Source organism: Cydia fagiglandana, chromosome 7, assembly GCF_963556715.1.
Source record: "Cydia fagiglandana chromosome 7, ilCydFagi1.1, whole genome shotgun sequence".
In the NCBI taxonomy this organism is placed as follows: domain Eukaryota; kingdom Metazoa; phylum Arthropoda; class Insecta; order Lepidoptera; family Tortricidae; genus Cydia; species Cydia fagiglandana.
This window is the reverse complement of record NC_085938.1, coordinates 9,017,933-9,042,601: the sequence shown is the minus strand read 5'-3', so window position 1 is coordinate 9,042,601 and position 24,669 is coordinate 9,017,933. Positions and strand designations below refer to the sequence as shown.

Here is a 24,669-nt window from a genome sequence, read left to right as displayed (position 1 = left end):
TAATAATAAGCCAATCAAATATGAGGAGGTAACAGTTTATATTTTTCTAGATGGCATGGGTTTAGATGTAAAGATTTGATTGGAAGTAACAGGCAACATGCTGAATTACAATAACTCGTCGGGTGACAAGCAAAAGTCACTAACTAACACAATTGAAGTTATTGGACAATAAACCGTGTTACAAATGTAATAAAGTGCATTGTTACTTTAATTTTTTATAGTACTTAGTGACTTTTGCTTGTCACCCGACGAACTGTACAGTTACACATTGTATTTTTTCACAGAGTTTTACATTTTTATAAGAATTTCCGGTGGTTAGTAAAAAAGCCGGTTATCATGATTATTTTTTACTTCCAATATTATTTAAGTAAAGGTTACAGTTAATTTTTCAATAATGTCATCTAATTTAGATGTATCTACAATTAAAAAAGATCCAATATAATTGATTTAAAGTTATGTTTAGTTTATCCCTAAAGTTCATTTTCTTATAGACTGCTGTTATACTGCACACTACTATAATCAGTCAATCTATATTTCAATTAAGGTCCAAATTTGTTGTGGCGGTAGATACGACTAAACTAAATTGCGTAACTATTTTATATTATACTCAATAACATTGGTCATTAATGATAAAGCAAAATACGGATCGGTTAAGGAACAGAGAGTACCTAAACTACCTAATAAACAGGGCAACTGAATCATCGTCAAACGTTCGCTATTGATATCTTTATGTATTGTGTCTGAACCGATTCGTAGACGAATTCGACACTATCGAGAGCGACCTTTTAACATGTACAAGATATTTCGATATATCTAATCAATTCCGAAAACCGAATACAGAAACACTTGCAACGGGAATCTGGAATAGTAGATTCCGAACATTTAGATAAGATGTAAACACGGGTTGCGCACAAAATGTACTTAGTATTTGAATTATTGTCATGCACGAACGTTCTACGAAAATTGCAGAGGAGAATATAGTTGTTCCTGTCATAAACGTAATAAGAGTAGGAACAGTTTATACCTACTTAATTCTCTAAGCCTACTTACTTATATAGACCGCCCCAGACTTAGAGAATATAACCAAACGGAGTGGTCATTAACAGGCGTTCCCCTCTGTCGAAAATAGGCGGCCAATGGTCAACCACATGTATGGACTGACATTTATCTGACATGACGTACCTATACATTTGATGTGCCCCGCCCCCGCAAAAAACGGCAGACTATTTTGTACCGAAAATTATAGACATGGCGTCTCCGTTGGTTATATCCTCTAAGGCCCCAGATTAAGGATGACTCTCGTTAGACCGGGCCGTATCCATCCACTTTTCTATGACATAATAGGTGATGCATTCCATAAAAACGACAACAAACTGCAATCAATTCGAGTATACCGAGTATAATCTAACTACCTATCTACTCGTAAGTATCTAATAAAACTTGTTTTTTTTTTTAGGTAAATAAGTATATTTATGATGTCTGCTGTGGTGGTCGCTATTATGTTATAATTTAAAACTCGGTACAATAAGGTCAGTGTAGAAGTTATTAGGTATATATTATCATAATAATATTTTATTTTAACCCTGTGTTTGCACCTTATACAACCGATTGTACAGTAATTATATGTACCTAATTACTTTCTTCATTTAAAGGTAGGTAAAAACTAGGGTAAAGGGTGGAAAAAATTAATAGGCCCTGGAAGGAAAGAGTCTTAAAACCTTAAGTTACCTCATTTTACTTAATGGAAACCTACTTAATTTTTTTTTAAATAGTAACATGTTTGTGAACTTGGATTTACGATTGTCATTTTAGCTACTTAAGTCCCCTTTTTGGAAACAGCTAACCTAAGGGCTCATTTAGACTGCGTGCGAACTCGCATACGATTTTAGTTACATTGCGGACTGTTGGTCCAGTCCAATTCAACCGACCGATCAAAACCAGCAATGTAATGAAACTCGTATGCGAGTTCTCGCATCGTCTAAATAGGGCTTAATAATACCGACAGCACTTCTCCAGCTGTGCGCGTATTATTGAATCACTTACCCAGCCGCCGCTCTGTTAGGGGATTTGCGGTGTCGTCTCTTTCTTAAACATATAAACCGAAAGAGATATAAGTTAGAAAAGCGGCCAACGGTCACTACAGTAAATCAATTACTGTGACAGTTATATTAAGTTACGTTTGAAAATTTTGGGTATTCCTTGTTACACCAATAAACAGTTATTGGTGTCATCCTGTTGCAAGCAGCGCTGGTGGCCTAGCGGTAAGAGCGTGCGACTTTCAATCCGGAGGTCGCGGGTTCAAACCCCGGCTCGTACCAATGAGTTTTTCGGAACTTATGTACGAAATATCATTTGATATTTGCCAGTCGCTTTTCGGTGAAGGAAAACATCGTGAGGAAACCGGACTAATCCCAATAAGGCCTAGTTTCCCCTCTGGGTTGGAAGGTCAGATGGCAGTCGCTTTCGTAAAAACTAGTGCCTACGTCAAATCATGGGATTAGTTGTCAAGCGGACCCCAGGCTCCCATGAGCCGTGGCAAAATGCCGGGATAACGCTAGGAAGAAGGTGTCATCCTGTTACAAACAAAACCATTAGATATACTTATAACTAGTAACGAGAGTCGCACCGAGGTAACTCTGCATGGAATTTGCATATTTATGATAAAGTGTGGAAATGCCTATGTAAATATGACGTTTCTAATGGCGCTCTCTTACTTTGTCATGTTCAAGTCGGAGCAAAGTTAGCTAAGACGGATTCTAAAAGGTATCTTATCTTCTTAGCAATTCTTGTATATTTACTCGTATATATGTTTCGGGGATCTCGGCAACGGTTCTAATGATATCGATGAAATTTGCTATATGGGGGTTTTCGGGGGCGAAAAATCGATCTAGCTACTTAAGTCTTATCTCTGAGAAAAACATTTTTGAGTTTTTTATATGTTCTCCGAGCAAAGCTCGGTCACCCAGATATTCTTTATAAAAGTAGTAGCTACATCATCATCATCATCATTATCTCAGCCATAAGACGTCCACTGCTGAACATAGGCCTCCCCCTTATGGGGGGTGAATGCCATAATCGCCACACTGAGAGAAAAATCTTCACCAGGAATTAAAAAACAGTTCTGTACTGGGGGAAAAAATGAAGTTTTAGTAATAATTATGGACGTTACACTATTTCTGTAAAGTTTATTTATTTCTACAAACAGCTCAGTAATCCCAAATATAATTTCAACAAAAAGATAATAGAAATTGCAAGAACTAATAGAAATTGCAAAAGTCAATTTGTTCCTATTAGTTAACTCTCCTTGTCCTCGGATTAAGTTTATTTTTGTAATTCTAAGTGTGTTTTTGTTGTACTTTTCTCTCAGTGCACGCTTGGCAGGCGGGTTGGCGATCGCAGTCGAGTACACCGAATTTGAGAGACGCTGCTGCCCGTCCACCGGTGGTCTTGGACGTAGTTTAAGGACATACTCGGGTCCATAGTAGCTACATAGGTATTTTTATAAATGATAGTAGAGTAAGGTAGGCCTAGGCATCAATAGTATTAGACGGCTTGTTTGTCACCTCTATTACTTGGAATTACTCATAGCACTGGTCTAGGACATTTACGTTATGAAGCAAAATAGCGAAATTGCAATTTTGCATTTAAGTAGTAAGTACAATAAATAATGAATAATTTAGATTATAATGAAATATCCCTCCAATGTACGAGTTGCTAGCATCTGTCCCTCGCGTAGGTGTCGCAATGGCAAATAAGCAAAGTTTATCACTATTGTCAATGTTTAGGGTGTTAGTTAGAACGGTGGACTTCAAATACGTCTTCAATTTTGCACCTAATTCCATTGTAATAAGGTATAAATGTATACATATTGGACCCTATTACATACAAAGCAGTTTTGAGCAATGTATTAAGTTACGGTTTCATAATACGCGATTAACAAAAGGAGGTGACAAAAGGGCATTCAATCCGTGAGATCATATTTATGTTATGTTATAAAGATTAGTTAATCTCCCAGTTATACAAAAACGACCAATAATGTCGGAAATGTCATGAAAAATGTCTGCAATTAGTACACATTGGCCAGGACAGACCATATGTACATTCACTAATGAATCTAAAAGGTCCATGATTGGTATGTGATCTCACAGTTTCCAATTTTTTGTTCAACAAAAATCTGAATTATTTAATAATTAGGTATACTAGTGGTGATATATTGTTTTATTATGCATTCGCCATCCAAATGTAGGTACCCTTTAAGGCCACCCCACATTATCGTCTCCCGTCCCGAGCGTCGGCGCGGCGTCTAGTCAACTCAATGGCTGCTATCCCTAAAGGCCAGCGCAAACCAGCGGAGCGCAGCGCAGATCACTTTAAAATTATCAATGTATTTTATTCCCTATTTCAACTACCTTCAGGTACACAAATAAAACAACACAACACAGAATAGAAACAGTAAACGCAATGTTAAACAGGCCTTAAGACGCAATGTTAGCACAACTGCAGCCACACCATTTTCCATAGCGCTGACTAGACGGCGACGCTCAAAAGACCCGAGTGTGGGGTCTCTCGTATGCGGAACACGTGTCTAGTGACAGAATTGCCAAAAATAGAGATAAGTGTGGTCACGCCAGGCCATTGTTTCCGTCGTCATAAAACTTCAAAGCACAAAAGTAACATCATGAACTTTTGAGGCTCGTGGATACTTCCTTTGGGCGATGAAAAATATTTGCTTATGGCAAAGATATCAACCCAAACTGGGAAGAATTAATTGTTAGTTCAGGTTACTTAAGAATGGGTTTCGTGTATTATTTTATTACAGTAATCAAACTATATCTGGATAGCTTTCCCTTTCCGCTGATAAGATATAAATAGAGATACAAATCAAATGACGAGAATGAGTTAAATAAATGTTCACATAACCGTCTTATTTAAGTACATATCTCTCTTAAACCTACCTACATAAATAAAAACTACAGAAACGTTGTATGTTAAACATTGTATTGCTCAATTTCCAAAAGTATGTTTTGCCGATTTCCAAAAAAGGATGATTTTTATTTGACTATTTCTTTTATAAATATTTTTCAGGTCGTTTTTAGATTTGATGTTCCTAATAAAATAAACCTATTCATAAAATTTTCAAATCTAAATAAATAAGTGATTTTCATACACATTGCAAATGTATTAGCAAATGTTGGCTTAAGTAGCAAAAAACTCGTTAAATTGACATGCGCGGATTTGTTACGTCAATTACATTTTACAATGAAGTGAAACCGCTTTAATCCTCTTAGCCTTACTAGTTGCTGACCTTCCGGATTAATTTCGCTTTCTACTAACTTTTTTATCAAGAGGATCTAGATCAAATTAACAACGAGAGGCCGATTCTTAATAACCATTTGTTAAGTATTGGATCTTGTTTTGATACGACAATCACTCATTCTGATTGGTGCCCGTGCGCGTGCTTGGTGTTACTAAGGCTGATTTAGACGGCGTGCGAACTCGCATGCGAGTTTCATTACATTGCGGGTTTTGATCGGTCGGTTGAATTGGATGTAACCAACAGTCCGCATTGTAACTAAAATCGCATGCGAGTTCGCGCGCCGCCGTCTAAATCAGCCTGGAAATTGGCTCGCACTCATTGGTGTGGTTGGTTTATAGTGCACTTTTTCCAATTTGTTCTTTAAAAGCGTCTGAGCAATGAGTCAGTTGAGAGTATAATAGTTATTTACAAACACCACAGACATCGTCTAGCCGTCTATATTGATCGCGAATACAATCAAACGATTTATTAGATACTAAACAACGTATCCAATCCTAGACTTTTGCTTCAAATGCTTCAACTAAATTGTGCGCCCCGGGGCGTATAGAAGCATTATAACGGAACTTGCATTTACTTCAATAGTCCCTTGCGCTTACAAACATCATAAGTATATTCGCGAACTCATGGCTTTAATGCCTTTGGGCGCTAAAGTGATTTAATCCTTCATCTGTTCCGGGTTAGAATGTATAGGTACCTACTAGAGATGCCCCTAGTGATTTTGGCCGAATACCGAATATTCGGTCCCTCTCTCGGCCGAAGCGCCGAATATTCGGCATGACATGCGCACATTTTGAGACACACTTATTATTAAAACTATTCTCCAACAAAGCACGTTTGCTAAGACATATTTTTTGTTGAACAGAATTACTGAATGTAATTAGAGTCAATCAAATCTAGCCCATGATAAAATTAAAATATTTTGTAATTACAACAAATTCTTAAAAAAACGGTTTCGTTTTTATTAACCTTCCAATAATATCCATTGCAAATATTAAATATACCTTAGTTTTTGGTAATTTTACTGTGTAATTTTTCTTTTTATACAGATCCAATAGAAATTCGGTATTCGGCCGAATAGTAGGCAACATTCAGCCGAATACCGAATATTCGGCAAAGTGACCGAATAGGCTGAATACCGAATAGTTGCCGAATATTCGTGGCATCTCTAATGTATACCCAATGTCTTGACAACAGCTGGGAACTGTATGCCGACAGAGAGCGATGGTATCTCGGACTTGGTGAATGTTGTGGCATTTGTTTATAATGCTTGAGTTATAAGCGACGACAGTATTTCCGCTAGGCACCGTTTGTACGAGGTAGCTTAAAAGTAATACGATGTAAGTATAAATCTTTGCCGCAAGTTAAATGTTTAAATACTTGCTAGGTTTGTACTTTGATGTGATTTTAAAAACAGAGGGCCTAGCCAAGATGCCAATCGTTGATAGAAACGACAATGGAAACTTAAATACAGGGTGTCCCAGAATTCGACGTCAAGCCGTAAACGGATGATAGACCAAGTCATAACAGTTATCATAAAAATACAAAAAAAAATCCAACTCATGTTCTTTAAAAATTATGGTCACTTTAAAAATTCACTCAAAAATCCACACCCTGTAATTATTCAAGATTACACAATATTAAAAAAATTAGAATAAATTATGGAATTTGTAGTAACAAGAGTTAAACAACCATTACAGGGTGTGGATTTCTTATACAAACTATTTAACAAATTATTAGGGGTACCATTTGTATATAAACATATTAGGTACCTAGTTTGTTTTAGTAAATTACATATTTTACATTTAGACGCTTATATATTCTTACGACAATTTAAACTTTTCTAATAGTTTAAGTTGCCTTTAAAACGTCAAACGCCTAGCAACGGAACAACACGCTCTTTGTCGAATTTAATTTTAAATAAGTTTCCTAGCCCCCTTTTCATCAGTTTTTTTTATCTCAACCAATCTACATGGGTTTATAGTCGACATACCGTTTGCGAATTTTCTTTGTGGAGACCGCAGCCCGAGTAAATGGGCCCTAAGCTCTGGCGGCCGGCTTGACAGACGTTACGTCAATCTAAGAAGATATGAAATCATAACAGAAAATGTTTACAAGGAATATGTACTCCAAAAATCAATATATGTGGTCATGAGAATACTACAACTACAATAATTTCACATAAAAGTGTAAAAATAAGTGCATGTGTGCAAGTGACTGAAGTTCTTGTCCGCAGAATTCGACTTAGTGACTTAGTGATTGTTTATGCATGTTTTTATATTCATTTTAGTTTCTATTATATTCATAAGTTTTTATTTTATTTACGATAAGTTTTCTATGTCGCTTCAACCAAGCGCAAATAATGCCGTCCCCACCACGTCATCCCTGGAATCCACTGAAACACAATGCCCGCTCTGTCCTGACGTCCGCTTTTTCAAAGGGCAACGTGGTCTCAATATTCACATCGGTCGTGTCCACGGTAACCCCAGCAACACGCCGCCCGTTGATTCTAGTGTAGTCTCTAACCCTACAAGCTCACCTCTCAATAATCGTCCGCCAATATCAGAAACTTTAAGCAAACTCAAACAATCAATTCCAGTCATTAAAAGAATCCCACGAGGCGCCCGAATTTCAGTGGCCCAGAAACTTGCAGATGATTTGAGAGCCACGGTGAATCAGAATTCTAAGGAAAGCTGGGAAAAACTACTTACCTTCCCCTACAGAGTTCTCTACGCCAAACAAGCTGCGCAACGAGGTGTTTCCCTAACGTCTCGGATCAAGCAAAACTGTTCCAATCCCCATGATGTCTCAGAGTTGTCAAGATCCGCCTTTAAGCACAATTATTCACTTGCGCGAAACGTAGAAAATAAAATAGGGGAAGGTAACATTAAAGGAGCTGCTCACCTTCTTTTCTCTAGCGACGCTATAGCCCCTGATACATCTGATACCTTGAATGCCCTACTAAGTAAGCACCCTAATCCGGATGACAATCTCTTGCTACCAGATCCTCCCGGCCCAACAGATCCCTGCCTTTAGGTAACATCCGATGAGGTTTTTAGGTCTATTTGCGCCTTCCCAAACGGTTCAGCTGGGGGTCTAGACGGTCTAACACCACAACACCTTAAAGACCTGCTTTGCCACTCCAGCGGTGAAGCTGGTGATACCCTTCTTAAAGATTTAACCGTTTTAGTGAACTTCATGCTACAGGGTAAGGTTAACACGGAAGTTACCAACATCTTGTACGGAGCCAACTTATGCGCTTTGATTAAAAAGGACGGCGGGATCAGGCCTATTGCAGTTGGCACCACCTATCGCCGTTTAGCAGCCAAATCATGCTGCAAGGCGTTTTCAGATAAACTGAGTGCTTACTTTCAACCGGTTCAATTAGGCTTCGGTTCCAGGTGCGGGTGCGAGGCAGCGGTACACGCATTACGTTCTTTTGTTACCAAGAAAGAAGGCGAGGTTGTATTGAAAGTTGACGTACGAAATGCATTCAACTCTGTCGACCGAGGCGCCTTACTTAACCAAGTCAAAGAGAAGACCCCTGAGCTGTATAATTTTGTTTGGCAATGCTACGGCACAAACTCTAAATTACTTTTTAAAAATAACCTTTTATATTCATCAGTGGGCTGTCAGCAAGGCGACCCTTTGGGCCCTGCACTTTTCAGCCTTGCCATACACCCTATCCTGGAAAGCCTAAATTCTAAATTTAATGCTTGGTACCTCGACGATGGTACCCTGGGAGGCACCGTCGACGAGGTATTTGATGATATGCGAATTCTCATAGAAAAGTTTTCTAAAATTGGCCTGTGTTTAAATTTTTCAAAGTGCGAAGTATTTTTTTCCGACAGATGCATGCATAAAGATGAAGCGCTTTCAAAATTCAGCACCTTAGGCCCTGGGTTTTCTGACCACCCGTCGCCGGCGGCCGGCGACCGACGCGTGTCCGCCGCCGACGACGTTCGGATGTTTTGTTCGGGAATGTTTGAGGGTGGTTTCTCTGAAACGCCGCCGGCGGCGGGTAGGTCGACGGGCGAAGGTCACACGCTGCACGCGTCGGTCGCTATCATTTTTGTAGAATAGCGACGGACGGCGGGTGGCGTCTTGATATTGAAAATGTCTCATTTCAATAAAGACAACGATGAATTATTAATAAATCTATAATATCACTTTCAATCAGATTCAATACTTTTGCAAACTGTTCTCGAGTTAGTCGAAAATAAGATGTAAATTTTTCTTAATTGCACATCAAGTGTTTGAGAACCAGGTTAAAAAATGCACCTTCATTTTCCCGATTTTTAAATATATCGGTTGGCTCTCTTTTATTTTTTGATAATATTAATATTTCATCGTCTTCTTCTTCTTCTAACAATAAAAATGTTAGTATTTTTCTATTCATTTCATTTAAAGCACAGCACACCAATTCTCAAAGCGGGCACAATGCGACTGAGCTCCTTCCCCGACGACGGGTGGCCGCGGGCCAGAAAACCCACGCACCCGCGACCGACGGCGTGTGGCACAGCGTGCGACGCACGTCCAGACGCCGCCGGTCGCGTGTGACGGGCCAGAAAAACCACGGCCTTAGCTCCTGGCATCAAAGTTTTGGATGAAAGTTCACTTTACCTCCTAGGTTCACCGATCCTGGACGAAGCCTTCCCGAATTACATTAATAATCAGCTTCAAAATTTTAAAAACTATTCGGACCGTTTGCTCACAATTAACCCTCACATGGCCTACACCATAATTAAATTTTGTTTGTTTGTCCCCAAATTTACTTATGTCCTGCGTTGTAGTCATTTTTGGAAATATCCCAACCTTTTGGAAATATTAGACCAAGAAATAAAACTTACAGTATCGTCCATTTTTAACATTACCTTTGACAACTCTCAGTGGTCCCAAGCCTCCCTGCCCATTAGGCACGGTGGTGTTGGGATACGACAAACTTCTGCTGTCGCTCTTCCTGCTTTTCTTTCATCAGCGCATAACATTGAAAAACTGTTCCGAAAAATCCTAAAAACTGACCCCCTTATAAATTTGGACGTCCCTTTCCTGCCGGAGGCTATCGACAACTGGAAAACGGCCTGCCCTAACGCGGACTTGCCCATCACCCGCCATTCGCAACACCAATGGGACGAGCCGCTCTGTCTGCTGGTACGGGATAATCTGTACGAAACGTCAACCAGCACCACAGAGCGCGCTCGTCTCCTTGCTGCGACGAAATGGGAATCAGGCTCATGGTTGCAGGCCCTGCCATCAAAGAACCTGGGCACACTTCTCTCTACGAACACCTTCAGGACTTCTTTGTGTTTGCGCTTGGGGGTGGCTTGTGTAGCTCCTCATCTGTGCCAGTGCGGTGCAAACGTGACGCGTTTTGGTGTCCACGGTCTATCTTGTGCGAGAAGTGTCGGCCGTCTTTCACGACACGCGAGCCTAAACGACATCCTCCGCCGAGCTCTTGTCACGGCTGGGGTGCCGGCGGTTCTGGAACCGTCTGGTTTGGCCCGCGATGACGGGAAAAGACCGGACGGCATGACCCTCGTTCCCTGGAAGATGGAACAGCCTTTGGTTTGGGATGCCACATGCGTGGACACCCTTGCGCAGTCCCATCTTCCAGGAACATCTAACAGAGCCGGTGCGGCCGCCAACGCGGCTGAACACCTCAAGCGGCGCAAATATGCAGCCATTGATTCTGGCTGCATGTTTGAGCCGTTTGGGGTGGAAACCCTAGGGCCCTGGGGCTCTGGCGCCCACGGCATATTCGCCGAGCTGGCGAAGCGCCTCGTGGAGGCGACGGGTGACAAAAGGGCTGGCTCATACCTTGCGCAACGCATTGGTATTGCCGTCCAGCGCGGCAATGCCGCCAGCCTTCTTGGCACCCTGCCCCAAGGCACTGAACTGGAGCCAGTTTTTTATTTATAGGTTATTTTAGTTTAGTAGTTATTTTAATTGTAGCTTTATGTAGTTTTAATTTTAGTTTATAATTGTTTTTATTTTGTTTATATTAAATAAATGCTAATTTCATTTAAACTTGATGAAAATATAAACATAGCACAATAAAAAAGTACCTATACTTAATGCAAAAATGTCCCGGAAATCTCTTTAGCGAATAGACGGCCTGATTTTAATCTTAACCTCTGTAGCTGCAGATTAAAATCAGACTGAGTTAAAAAAAATGTATTCTACTAACAAATTCATTTTTTAAGTATATCTGAGGGCCTACCGCGAACCACGTTCGACGTGTTGCCTCTCTGCCGCACTTATAAATTCGTACGTACGTGTGACAGGGACGCAACACGTCGAACGTAGTTCGCGGTAGGCCCTCTGCTTTTGACCCTAATTGTACTGCAACATCAAATACAGATGCGACAAGAAAGCACGCGCCATTCATTTGAGCGCATTGTGCTTTTGGCACAATTCGTGCCAATTGTGACAGATGCGGTACTGATGGTCACAATTTGTCACGAACAGATGGCGAATCTATTACGTAGCTTTCTGTGCAACATTCATGTTTAATCGTAAAGTGATTTATCTTTCCCGGTTAGAGGTTTAAAGATTTACGAGTTATTTTGATCGTGTTTAAAGTTATAAAGAGTACAATTAAAGGTTTGTGCTGAATGTGGCTTATGATTTTTACAACATCGCAGGTCTTCTAATATGTTTTGCATGATAAAACATGTAAATCATGCCCGCTTTTTATTTTTTGCGTGTTAAAACACTTAAAACTGAAAAACTGGTTGAATAGGCCCCACGAAACCTAACTAGTTTCATACATTTCACCTAATTATATGAAAACTAAAGGTTTACCGATTGCTATCATGAAAGTACACAATATTAATTATTACAGTCTACAGTTTTGCGTGTTAAAACACTTAAAACTGGTTGAATAGGCCCCACGAAACCTAACTAGTTACATACATTTCACCTAATTATATGAAAACTAAAGGTTTACCGATTGCTATCATGAAAGTACACAATATTAATTATTACAGTCTACAGTATTGCGTGTTAAAACACTTAAAACTGGTTGAATAGGCCCCACGAAACCTAACTAGTTACATACATTTCACCTAATTATATGAAAACTAAAGGTTTACCGATTGCTATCATGAAAGTACACAATATTAATTATTACAGTCTGTAGAGAAATTTTAATAGTCTAGCGAGATTCTTAATAGTCTCAGGAGACCGAACGTCAACCGGTCATCTGGCCGTGGCCGTGTATTCTCTAAAGCCCCCTCCAGACTATGTGCGTGAATCGCGGCGCGACGTCGCGGAGCGAACATATCGCGAAGTTGATATATGACTCCACACTCGCACACTTCACGGCGATTTCGCAGTGTGGTTTGTGGCAGTATGGCGGAAAAGCATCAGCTGATCGAGTTTAACTGTTAGTTATCCATGGCATCGTACGTGATTTAGCTGTTTTTCCATTTTGTTTTATTGTAAAACCGTAAAATATAGCTGCTTAATATAATATAATCATAATATAATTAATATTTATCTTGCTACAGAGGAGCCAAATTATTGTGTAATGTGGAGTCTTGCATGTTCGCGCTTCGCGTCTCCTTTTGACGCGGGCCAAAATACCGACAAAAAACGGAGAACAAGGCGCGAAGGCGTGAACAATCTGCGAAATCGACGCCACACTTGCGTTCGCGGCTTCGCGCCGCGAATCGCGCATGAGTGTGGAGGGCGCTTAATATCATTGCGCGAACGCGACGCGAGGGAGTTGAGATCACGGGGGAACCACTGTCTGTCGCGGGATTTACAGCAATTGAATATTATAGGAGCGTGCACTTTATGTCTCCTCTACACGATGGGCCAATGCCGGACACTCCAAGGGACGTATATAACTTGCTCCCTCTAACACACAAATGCGTCCCTTGGAGTGGCCGGCGTTAGCCCATCGTGTAGAGGAGCCAACATCAGCCCCATCATCATGTTAGGCAGGTTACACCGAAAGTTCTGTGTCGTTTTGTATCTACCTAATCGTATTGTACCTCCTTATGCGAAGTGTTCTAGTTCTCTGTTAGTCCTTAGACTTGGTTGATACCACAAAATACTGGTTCTTTGAGCAAGTAGCTAGGGAAGCTATTAGAATGACGCGCTGCGCGCATTATCGCCCAGGTATTTAAACACCTCCCGCTCACAGCAGGAAACGGATGCCGCTGACACTTTGACGCTAATCTAATGAAAATATGGCAGCGACACGGGATTTTGAAAATTATCGTGCCTGTATTAATCTTGTCTTTGTGATAAACACCTCAATGTCCTGCCAATTGTACCTATATTTTTACTGTTTTTACTGTGTCTCTTTCTCTCTTAGTTATCAATGTTATCATCATTCTGTTTGATAAGCTTAGCATCTATGTAGTTAAATTAATAATTGTATTTAGTACCTTAAGAGTAGTTAAGTGTAGTATATTTCTGTTATACATGTTTTAGTGAGAGCTGTTAAGGAAATAAGTGAATGTCCTTAGTGTGTCTCTGTAAACTTATCTCCTGCTCACCTATTTCTGTTTGCTTTTCAAATAAATAAAATAAAAAAATAAAATATATAATAAAAGTATTTAAATATTTTATTCGTCTTTCAAATACCAGACATAGTCAATTAGTAACTAATGATAAAAATAAACGGTGAACTTATAATTACAAATCGAGGCCACTTTAACCATAATAACTCAATCTTTATTGATGCGGCGCTCTTTGATCTCGGCGGAATTGAGAAATATGGAAAATTTTATAAAATATTTCTTTATAATCCCATGATTATATTAACACAACCTATGTAGAAGATTATATCAATTTGACGCAAATACTTATTTAACCTTACTTCACCATAAAATTTGCAATAAGCTCAAATTATTTTTTTCTTAATCTAAATACCAGAATTAATTCTGTTCACACGATGAATATAATATCGCATTTAGGTAAACAGCGATGTAATCTTTGGATTATCGTCTGCGTTAGCTTAGGTACCTAACCAAATTTAACAAATAAATTTAAAAAAATTAATTTTAGTAAATATTCGTTATTAATTATTCAATAAAACCTACTATTAATAACTGTCTTCGAAAGGGCAATAAAGCGATAGGCATTATAAGTTAAACTAATTACAATATTAATATTTAGATGTGCCGACCGATTCTTTTTATAGCTTCAGCTAATGGCTCCATTACACTTATGTAAACAGACGTCGATCACACCGAGTATCAGTCTAGCGGCCCGTCTGGATGCAACAACTTATAATGGAAACACGTTTGTCAATACATTGATATTTTGTTGCTATGTCCGGAATGGTGCTTTGTTTTGTAGTTTCACATCCCATGAAAAAGGGCGCGAGTCGACCTTTTTAATGATGGATCATGGTGATTGCCTAAAGTGGCGAAATCTTCAAGGACACGTAAAATTTTAGTTACTTACGTATTTTACTTTCCAAGAAGTACAAATTAAGTTATATAAAGAATAAAAATACCTTCATTTCTTCAATATTGCCTATCATGGCTAACGTTTAATTTTGAACAAAGGCAAAATTTTACATATGTAGTTACTGTATCGGTATATACTGTTTTACTCGGCAGTAAAAGTTTGTCGCAATATAAAAATGTTGTCTTCCTCCGCTTGCAGTTGTGCTCTGTAAATTCTTGCATAGGTTTGTATGGAAGCCATTCGCAATTGAGTTTTCGTTTTCTGAAAGCAGAGAAAGTGCAGTAAAATAGCTTTACTATCTTTACTGTCTCCGGTAATGCCTTTTCCTAAGGTGCGCATACACTGACGTTTAATTTGAATTATTACGAAAGAAAAGGCTGAGTAATAGAAGCTGATGAAATGACATCAGCTTAAATATTTTTATAATTTCGATTGTCGAAGATGGTGCGAATTGCAGAAGCATATGTCAGAAAGAGAATTTTAGTGGATCTGACAAATAAAGTGAAATTCAGGTGCCTAAATCATTAAAAAAAACATATCTACTGGGAAAATTTTATAAAAGCTTCATAGGTAAGATCATGAATTTAAGTGGTACAGTCAGCAGCAGATATACCTGAGCGGGCAAGGTGTCCAAGAAAACATATACACTTCAATCGTCACAAAAATAAGGACATCTAAGTTGTCGTTTTCACGTAGGCTTTCAGTTCGTCACATATACCTTAACTTCTGAGTTTTTCTTTAACACATACACCCTTATTTAATCACAATGACAATAACGGTTAAAACGTCAGTGGTAACTAAGCACTCAAATTCAAGCTGCTGTCATTAATACCTACACGCACTGCCAATCACGTACGTCAGCAGCCAGGGTGCCACGTTGCTAAGCAGTTGTTATTTCAATGGTAACTAAGCATCAACATTTTATCTGTTTAACTTTTAAATAAATACTGTAGCACTACGAATTGACACCTCCTTTCTTAAAGAAGTATTTTATCGTTAAGTGTCAAACTTAAGCCGAGCACTGACTATCAGGCCGCCGGACGATATCGGCCGGTCAGTTGTTCGGAACTGTCAAATTTTTGTTCTAACTGACAGGCCGATATCGTCCGGCGGCCTGTTAGTCAGTGGTCGACTTTAGACAATAAATAAGTAGGTTCTACGAGAACGATCGGTTTTTTTATTTTAACTGTCATATGCGGCTGTTCTTCCAAACCGTAGAGCATATTATACTTCCTATCCAAATCCAAGACAACAAATATAATTTACAAGCAGCAGTACATGGAATCATGCCGTCCTTGTCACACATTTTAGAGATATAATATTTAAAAAACAAGTTCGCGCTGTTCCTCTCCCTCACTACGTCATCATCCCCCGCCATCCCACTCTAACCCCGCTCCTCGGATACCCGTCATTACATGTTTTTGTGTTAGTCCGAGTCACACGTATTTTCGCCAAAATAGTGTTCCTCTAAATATCTCTGTGTGTGTGTCGATTGATGAAATTAGGGTGAGTAATTTTAATATGTCTATTGAGCGCTGAATGATAATTATAGAATCAAAACATTACTTGTACCGCCGCCGGCCGCCGTGACCGAGCGAAAAATTAATGGTTTTTCGGCACGGCAAGTCTAGTCTCGTTTGCAATCCTTTACATTGCTGGTAAACTTTAATTCGAAATCGTAATTTCATTTAGCGTTATAAACTCATTACCTAATAAATCAACTAAGTAACTTTGCTTTCGTACGAAATCACTTGTTACAACTACCCTCTTTTTAGAATAAAATACTTACGAATGAAATAAGTACGGAGCTATAAATAGATAAATCACAAAAATTATAGATTACAGTAATATGTTTACTTACATTTCATGTTTTGAATAAAATAGGTTACATTCATACTAGGTATGCAATGTTCGCTCAGTAAATTGTTTACGAATGCGAACACCATATTATTATATTATATATTGACATGCTTTCGCCTACAGATTTTATATACTGTATACAAATTATATCCGAATTGAATAAAATTTATATAGGTATTTATATGTACTAGGTAATCGTTTCACAAAAACGGTTCTTACCATGTCCGACCTACCCTACCGTGTAATAATAAAGATAGGATATATTAATCCTTGCCGATTGGTAATATTTAAGTGCCTATGCACGGTAGCAAATGTGTCTTTGTGCAAATAGACATATTCTGTAACCAATAAGTTTAATTAGCATCTTATGGGGAGGTATCCTCATACCTGTAGGTATACAGGTACCTTTATATTTAGGTACATGAAAAATTTCATTAAATACACAATCTACAAGATAGTTAAAGAATAGTTTGACCTACTGTTCAAAGTGTTTAATGCCAGTAACCGATGTATACGCTATGCGTGCTCCGATACCGACATAGTGAATGTACCGTAAGCATAGATATAAACTATGGATGAGCGCATGCATATGAATTGCCCGTTGCGATCTTCATGTCAGCAAAAAAGCGCCATCTGTTACACACTGCGTACAACTACGTGAGCTCGACTCTCGCGATAACTTTGTACGGGCGTACAAGGCTTGTTAAGTTTATTCGCGGTTTATATCAGAAGAGCGTCGATTAAGTTTATGGTTAATCAAAATTATTTGTTGTATTTGTTGGCGTTGTTTGATATCCGTGTCGTCGACACTGACGCTCCTTCTTACCTCTCAAGACCCGTGACATCTGTACTAAAATCAGCTGAAGACGAAAAACAGAGAAAATATTCCACGGCCTGTGAAATGCGACATGCAACTTTCACACCACTTGTAACATCTGTTGACAGCGTCTATGCACCCCAAATGTCCTCCGTTATAAAACATATGGCAGAAACCATATCTCAACGTTGGAACCGATCTCTAAGTACTGTACTGGGCTGGCTGAGATGCAGGATCAGTAACGCCGTTATACGTGCCACCACCATGTGCATCCGAGGCACACGCCACCGGTTTAAGTCCCCCGCCTGGTGGCTTGGGTTCGACGACGGTGCCGCCCTTCCACACATCGACTGAAACCCCTTTTCTACCCTACCTACATATGTCTTAACCTAACCCTTTGCCTATGTATTACTTATGATTCTCGTAATAAATGCTTTAGTTAACATATTTATTGTATTAAAATGGGCGAACTTATCCTTATAAGTTTCCGTTCTTCTACGTTATTTCGTGATGTCATTATCGTCTCAGGTGGCAATGCAATATTTTAAACATTCGCGCAGTGCGGTGTGCCGCCCTGTGTAAGCCGGCTCTGTCAAGGTCGACAAGTTGGCCGAGCTACTAGCTACAGCAGTACAGTTCGATAAGTACCTCCCGAGCTTTCGCGAGTAAAATGCGGCGAACAACTATTTCTGTTAGTTTCTTGCTTGCAAAACAGGTAGAGTAAAAAAGAAGGAAACAGCAATACAAACTAACTATTTTGGCTCAGTGATCCAAAGAGAATCTTGGCCTCCGAAACGAGAGCGTGCCACCTGTCCACAAATATGATGCAAAAATATAAGTAGGTAATGGAAAGTATTAAATACAGCGATGTGAATTAATCGGTGTTTGAAAATGCGCGCTTTGTTTCTAGCGCTCACCTGTTAATTTTTTTTGAGTTTTACCTACAGTTAATTAAAAACTTTAACCTGACAAGAATTAATATACTAGGTACCTAAGTCAACGAATAAAACAATAACAAATACTTGATCTTGTTATTTCGAATGTTTTTAATAATTATGTAAAAGAAACGGGAACAAACTCTGTAAGACAGACAATAGGTACTTTAATTTCGGTAATTATATCCGGTAGGTAATCAACTAATCATATTTAAGTAAATTTACCTATACAAATCACGCAGTATGCATTTCTACTTCATAATAACTTCCAAAGAGAAATGACGTCCTTACAAGGTTAATGCATTAGCGCTATGACGTACGAGCGAACATTAGTTGCTCGTGAGAATGAAATAAAATTATCGTTTAAAATTGGTTTTAAGCAATAAATAAACCTAATTGGAAATTACTTACCGATGATATGAGATCCCATTTTTTTTCTTATACTTCCTATAATGGTTTTTGCACCCTTTTACAACGCAATAAGGCATTTTTGTGTTATGCTGCGTGACAACTTTCTACTGCGCAATTCGCCACACGACTGAGCGCCGGGGTGTGATAAATGCAAATATCACACCCATGTAGCGGCCCCCTTTTTAGTGCTCGTTAGCCGCGTCCTTACGAAGTAATATATATGTCCATGACCGTAAGAGTGACATTCCATTTCCAACTGCAGCTGCAATACTGTTCATTTTACTATGGAAACGCGTCGCTATCATTGTCAATTTCCATAGAAAATGAACAGTATTGCAGCTGCAGTTGGAAATGGAATGTCACTTTAAGGGTTAAAACGGATTAGGTACTGGCTTTAATCGCACATCGTGGTATCGTCGAGTCTTGGGTCCAGTCGGTCTGGTCGCCTCCTTTTGCTCATCAGATCTCCTGTTTTGTGATAAATAAGACATTACTGATTGACACTAAGTACCAATGCTATATATTAAACATCACATAGCGAGTTACTTTCTACAATAGTACTCTATAACGGAGGCGTACCAAGTGTGAAGAGTTTATCGAGAATAGTTTTGTACGTGTAAACCTCATGAATGTGCTAACATCGATTCTTTTAATAAACTCACACATTATCAACTCAATGTTATTTTAGAATGAAATAAATCATGGACAAAGTATATGTACTTGATTTGTGTAATATTATGGACTACGTCCAATAATAATACTCCGCTAGTACAATAGCGTCGAGGATCGTAAACCCATGCGTAAATCGTATCGGAAATATAAGTTAAACCTCCAAATGACAATTGGGATTCCGAATTTGGTAGTTTAAGTAGAGTGAGTACTTAGAAGCTTAGGTATACTATGCAACAAGATGATCATCAAACAGGTAGGTAAGTACTCGGTATAAACCGTGTTATCAAAAAAAAAAAAATCAGTGACAAAGGAGAGTTTGTGATATTTCACATTAATTAACACGTATAAATTACAATTCATATCGAATAAATATTTAGTTACAAACGAGAAGTCGAGGCAGAATTTTCCACATTCATTGCGTCGAGAGCTCCGCCTTTACAGCGTTGAGGTTATATTTGCCCCACTTTAATAGTGAAGAGGCTATCTTTACTCCACATTAATTGTGTCGAGAACTCCGCTTTAACAGCGTTGAAGGTAAATTTGCCCCACTTTAATAGTGAAGAGGCCATCTTTACTCCACATTATTGTGTCGAGAGCTCCGCTTTAACAGCGTTGAGGCTAAATTTGCCCCACTTTAATAGTGACGAGGCTATCTTTACTCCACATTAATTGTGTTGAGAACTCCGCTTTAACAGCGTTGAGGGTAATTTTGCCCCACTTTAATAGTGATGAGGCTATTTTTACGCCACAGCCATTGTGTAGAGAGCTCCGCTTTCACAGCGTCGAGGTTAAATTCGCCCCGAATTAATAGTGACGAGGCTATCCTTACTCCACTTTTACTGTGTTGAAGATTTATGATGATTATTGCGTAATATCAAAAACTACATAATAATGGCTGACTCGCTCTTCGATTGCTTCGGTCATTTGGTTCATCGGTCGCTTCGCTCTTCGGATGCTACGCTCTTCGGTCGCTTCGCCCTTCGGATGATATGCTCTTCAGTCGCTTCGCTCTTCAGTCGCTTCGCTCTTCAGTCGCTTCGCTCTTCAGTCGCTTCGCTCTTCGGATGATACGCTCTTCAGTCGCTTCGCTCTTCGGATGATACGCTCTTCAGTCGCTTCGCCCTTCGATCACTTCGTTCTTCGGTCTTTACGCTCTTCGGTATGTTTGTTCTGCAGACGCTTTGATCGTTATAAAATGAGTCAAAGATATATAACGTTGCTCCACTGTAACAGTGTTGATGCCAATGTAATGTACTTGTCATAGTCTGTATCCAGACCTTTAAGTTGACTCCACTTTAATAGTGATGATGTGGCTACGTATACTGGCTTACGTATGTGAAATACAGAGGAGACTTTAGTTACGTTGAAGCAATTTAATTGGTGTTAATGCAGCCTAAAATCCTATATACAGGGTGATCAATCTAAATGGGTCAGTATGGAGAAGTCAGAAACTATAAGAGATAGCAAAATCTGTTCTTAGGAACCATGGCTTCGATTTTAGATTTAATAATAATGGCATTCAATTTTTTTTTTAAATCTATCATACATAACCGGGATTCGAACATGGTCAATATTCTTGTTGTTTGTTTGTATGGCAACTTTTAAACGATGCGTGATAGGTGGGGGGTGCTCGACCAAATATCATAGAGGGCCCCGAGACAAAACAAAGTACATTAAAAAAAATCAAAATGGCCGACTTTTTTTTTAATTTTTTCAAGTTGGTCCGAGCGCGCTGAGATTCGGCATGTGGCGAGCCTGGGGGCCCAAGATTACAATGTCAAAAAAATATTTTTGGAAAAATTCAAAATGGCGGCGGACACGTAAAATTTTCAAGTAGGTTAAACGAGCCCGAAGGGCGAGCTTCATGCTGGGAGGCCGAAGGCCGACCCCGGTGGAAGGCCGAATGCCCTGAGCCTCCACCCCGACTCCCAAAACGCGAGGCCGAAGGCCGAACTGCGTGAATTCGGTGCTTCCAAGCGTTCTACCAAGTTAACTGTCTTGATGACCGAAGCCGGCGGGCCGAATGCCCCACGGCGAAGCGTCGAGGCTTGCGAAGGCCGAAGGCCGAGCTCTGCGTAGGGCCGAAGGCCCGAAGCGTCACACGAGAGGGGGAAGTTGGAGCTTAAACACGACCCAACACTTTTCCTATTGGGAGTCGCTTTTTGGGCGTCGGGGTGGGGGCTTCGAGCCTTCGGCCCTCCACCGGGGTCGGCCTTCGGCCTCCCAGCCTGAAGCTCGCCCTTCAGGCTCGCTTAACCTACTTAGAAATTTGTCTTTGCCCGTGTCCGCCGCCATTTTGGAATTTTCCAAAAATATTTTTTTGACATTGTAATCTTGGGCCTTCAGGCTGGCCGCATGCCAATTCTCAGCGCGCTCGGACCAACTTGAAAAAATTAAAAAAAAAGTCGGCCATTTTGATTTTTTTTAATGTACTTTGTTTAGTCTCGGGGCCCTCTATGATATTTGGTCGAGCACCCCCCACCTATCACGCATCGTTTAAAAGTTTCCATACAAACAAACAACAAGAATATTGACCATGTTCAAATCCCGGTTATGTATGATAGATTAAAAAAAAAATTGAATGCCATTATTATTAAATCTAAAATCGGAGCCATGGTTCCTAAGAACAGATTTCGCTATCTCTTATAGTTTCTGACTTCTCCATACTGACCCATTTAGATTGATCACCCTGTATATAAAAAAAAAAAGTACACAAACAGTGCTGTATGACGAGTGAACAATATATGGAAAGAGATATAACCCTTTAACCCATTTTACATTCAAATTATTATACACATCACGACGTTGTGTTCCAAATAGCTTCAAACAGCATCTTTGACCTGCAGTCAAATATATACCATCTCAACGAGCCCGATTTACCCACTCGTAACAAATCCAGTACGATTTGCTTATTACGATTTGGTTATCTCAGCTCTAAACTTCAGGGGACCGTCGCCGCAACTAACAGGGGCTGCGCCGTGGTTGATGCATATATCCCACGACGCGAAATCAACGCTGGAATCCTCAGTTGAAAACCAATACGCACAATTGTACAACCATGCAACCAGAGTTAAATGATGTTACATGAGTCGCCATCGCTAAATAGCTAGATTGACAATCGCAATAAAGGATTGATCATCCTTAAACAATAATAAAATTAAATATTGTCATTAATTTAAATGCACTAGGTTGTCATATTGTCTTGCTGTACAGTTATAATAGGGTATTTTTCCTACTACTACTACTACTACAAATCAGTTACCTTTTTAGAACTGTCAAAACGATTTGCTAATATGGAATTTATATGAAACATTAGATCGTGACGTCACGGTCAACTCACCTACTTTTTATATTTCTATCCAATTTATTAAATAGAACTTGTGTTTCTAAAAATAACTCCTATCTGTGTATTTCATGCATGGTGTAAAATAATTTATTTTAAATACTTACAGTATACATATAATACTCTATTGAAAGCTACGTAACACGAGAAAGCTTAAACAATGTTTGTTGGTTGTGTATCACAAGAATACTGTGCACGCTGCACAGTATAATTGTTACTTTTAAAAAAGGTTACTGTAAGTTACTCCTTGAATGATAAATTTCAAGTAAATGCCTTAAATATCGTCCACAAATATATCATACCTTAAGTCCTAACTATATACCTACACTACAAGCGCCCAAAGTTTGCTTGCCACTTGTATCACGTGTAGTCGTCATCGGTCATATACGTAAAGAAAGACGAGTTATTTATTAATAAAGGTAGTCTATTATATACATTATTTAGCTATTTACATATCGTTTGAGAATGTGACTGTCTCATTTCAATCAAAGAAAGAGAAAATCATACTATCTTTGTCTTACACTAGTACTAGCACCCAAAAGAAGAGGATGAGTATAGTTTTCCTGTTACTGACTGACAAATTGGTTTGACTAACTATATAAATCTATAATTTGAAGCTGAATTATAAATGAAAAATTGAAAAATTTTAAGTTTCAAAACAGCACCTACAGGCTTATCTACTAGTAATTGTCCGGACTTAGTCTAAAAGTATAGAAACTTGATTTCTATGACAACCTCGCAATGAAGAAAAATCTTCTTTACCCACATTTAAAGGCTGTGTATAGAAGAGGGTATTTATTTTTGTATTGGATATTCATTGCAAAGTGTCATAAAGTTATATTTTATTCTACTTGTCAATACTCAAAAAGACATGCATTCATAGATTAATCATAACGCATAAAATAATTACATCCAGTGAGTGGTTGGTAAAATCTAAATGATACAAAATGGCTTATTTATATTATGTATAAGTGTCTGACAGAAAACAACCTAAACCGTTGTAGTAATTATAATCTTGAAAATTAAAACAATGTATATATATCTTAGTAAAATTTAAATTGAAATTCCAATAATGTAATGGGAATAAAGTGCTAAAAAAAATTGGTTCAGAGCTAAAGATTGGACACACCTTTCAACGATCTACATAAGCAAAGGCAAAATTACATAAACAGTTATAATCATAATTTTATGAAGTTGTTTTTTAAAGTCTATCAATAGGTATTACAATAACTTCAAAGAAAGTTTAGTACTTTATTATTTTCTACTTTCACCAAAAAGAAATATAAAAGGTACCTAATTTTACCCGTTAATTAATGACGCTTATCATTATAATAGACAATGCTATACTTATATAAAATTACATTTGCAGGTAGATATATCCTACTAAATTGTGAGCTGTAATCAGTAATATCAGTAACGGTATACGTAACTTACTGATTTGATTTCGATATTTCATTTTATTTTCGCAGCTGTATTTAGATACAAGGCTCTGAACATCTGCTTGTAAATTATATTTGTTGTCTTGGATTTGGATAGGAAGTATAATTAATAATCAAACGAACTTACCTGTGAAGTTTGATTACAATTATACGAGTATCCAAATCCAAGACAACAAAGTCCCGCCCCCCAACCCCGAAAATTAAAATAAAATAGTCTCTGTTCATAACACAAAAAAGATCCACTCTGAAATAATGACGGGTATCCGAGGAGCGGGGTTAGAGTGGGATGGCGGGGGATGATGACGTAGTGAGGGAGAGGAACAGCGCGAACTTGTTTTTTAAATATTATATCTCTAAAATGTGTGACAAGGACGGCATGATTCCATGTACTGCTGCTTGTAAATTATATTTGTTGTCTTGGATTTGGATACTCGTATAATTGTAATCAA

At 38.8% G+C, this 24,669-nt stretch overlaps 1 protein-coding gene and 1 long non-coding RNA gene across 3 annotated transcripts in view; one reads left to right on the top strand and one right to left on the bottom strand.

Moving 5' to 3' along the window:
• The window catches only part of LOC134665869 (uncharacterized), a 451,632-nt gene that overhangs the window by 290,813 nt on the left and 136,150 nt on the right, over positions 1–24,669 (bottom strand). Inside the window, exon 1 of one of the 2 annotated variants that reach the window (XR_010098427.1) lies at positions 22,783–22,798. The exons of the other annotated variant lie outside the window; for it this stretch is intronic. This is a non-coding gene — a long non-coding RNA (uncharacterized LOC134665869). Of the gene's footprint in view, positions 1–22,782; positions 22,799–24,669 lie in introns of those variants that run through there. 2 annotated transcript variants of the gene reach the window in all.
• Positions 1–24,669, top strand: part of LOC134665867 (uncharacterized) — a 140,921-nt gene that overhangs the window by 3,714 nt on the left and 112,538 nt on the right. The gene's annotated exons all lie outside the window — the stretch shown is intronic.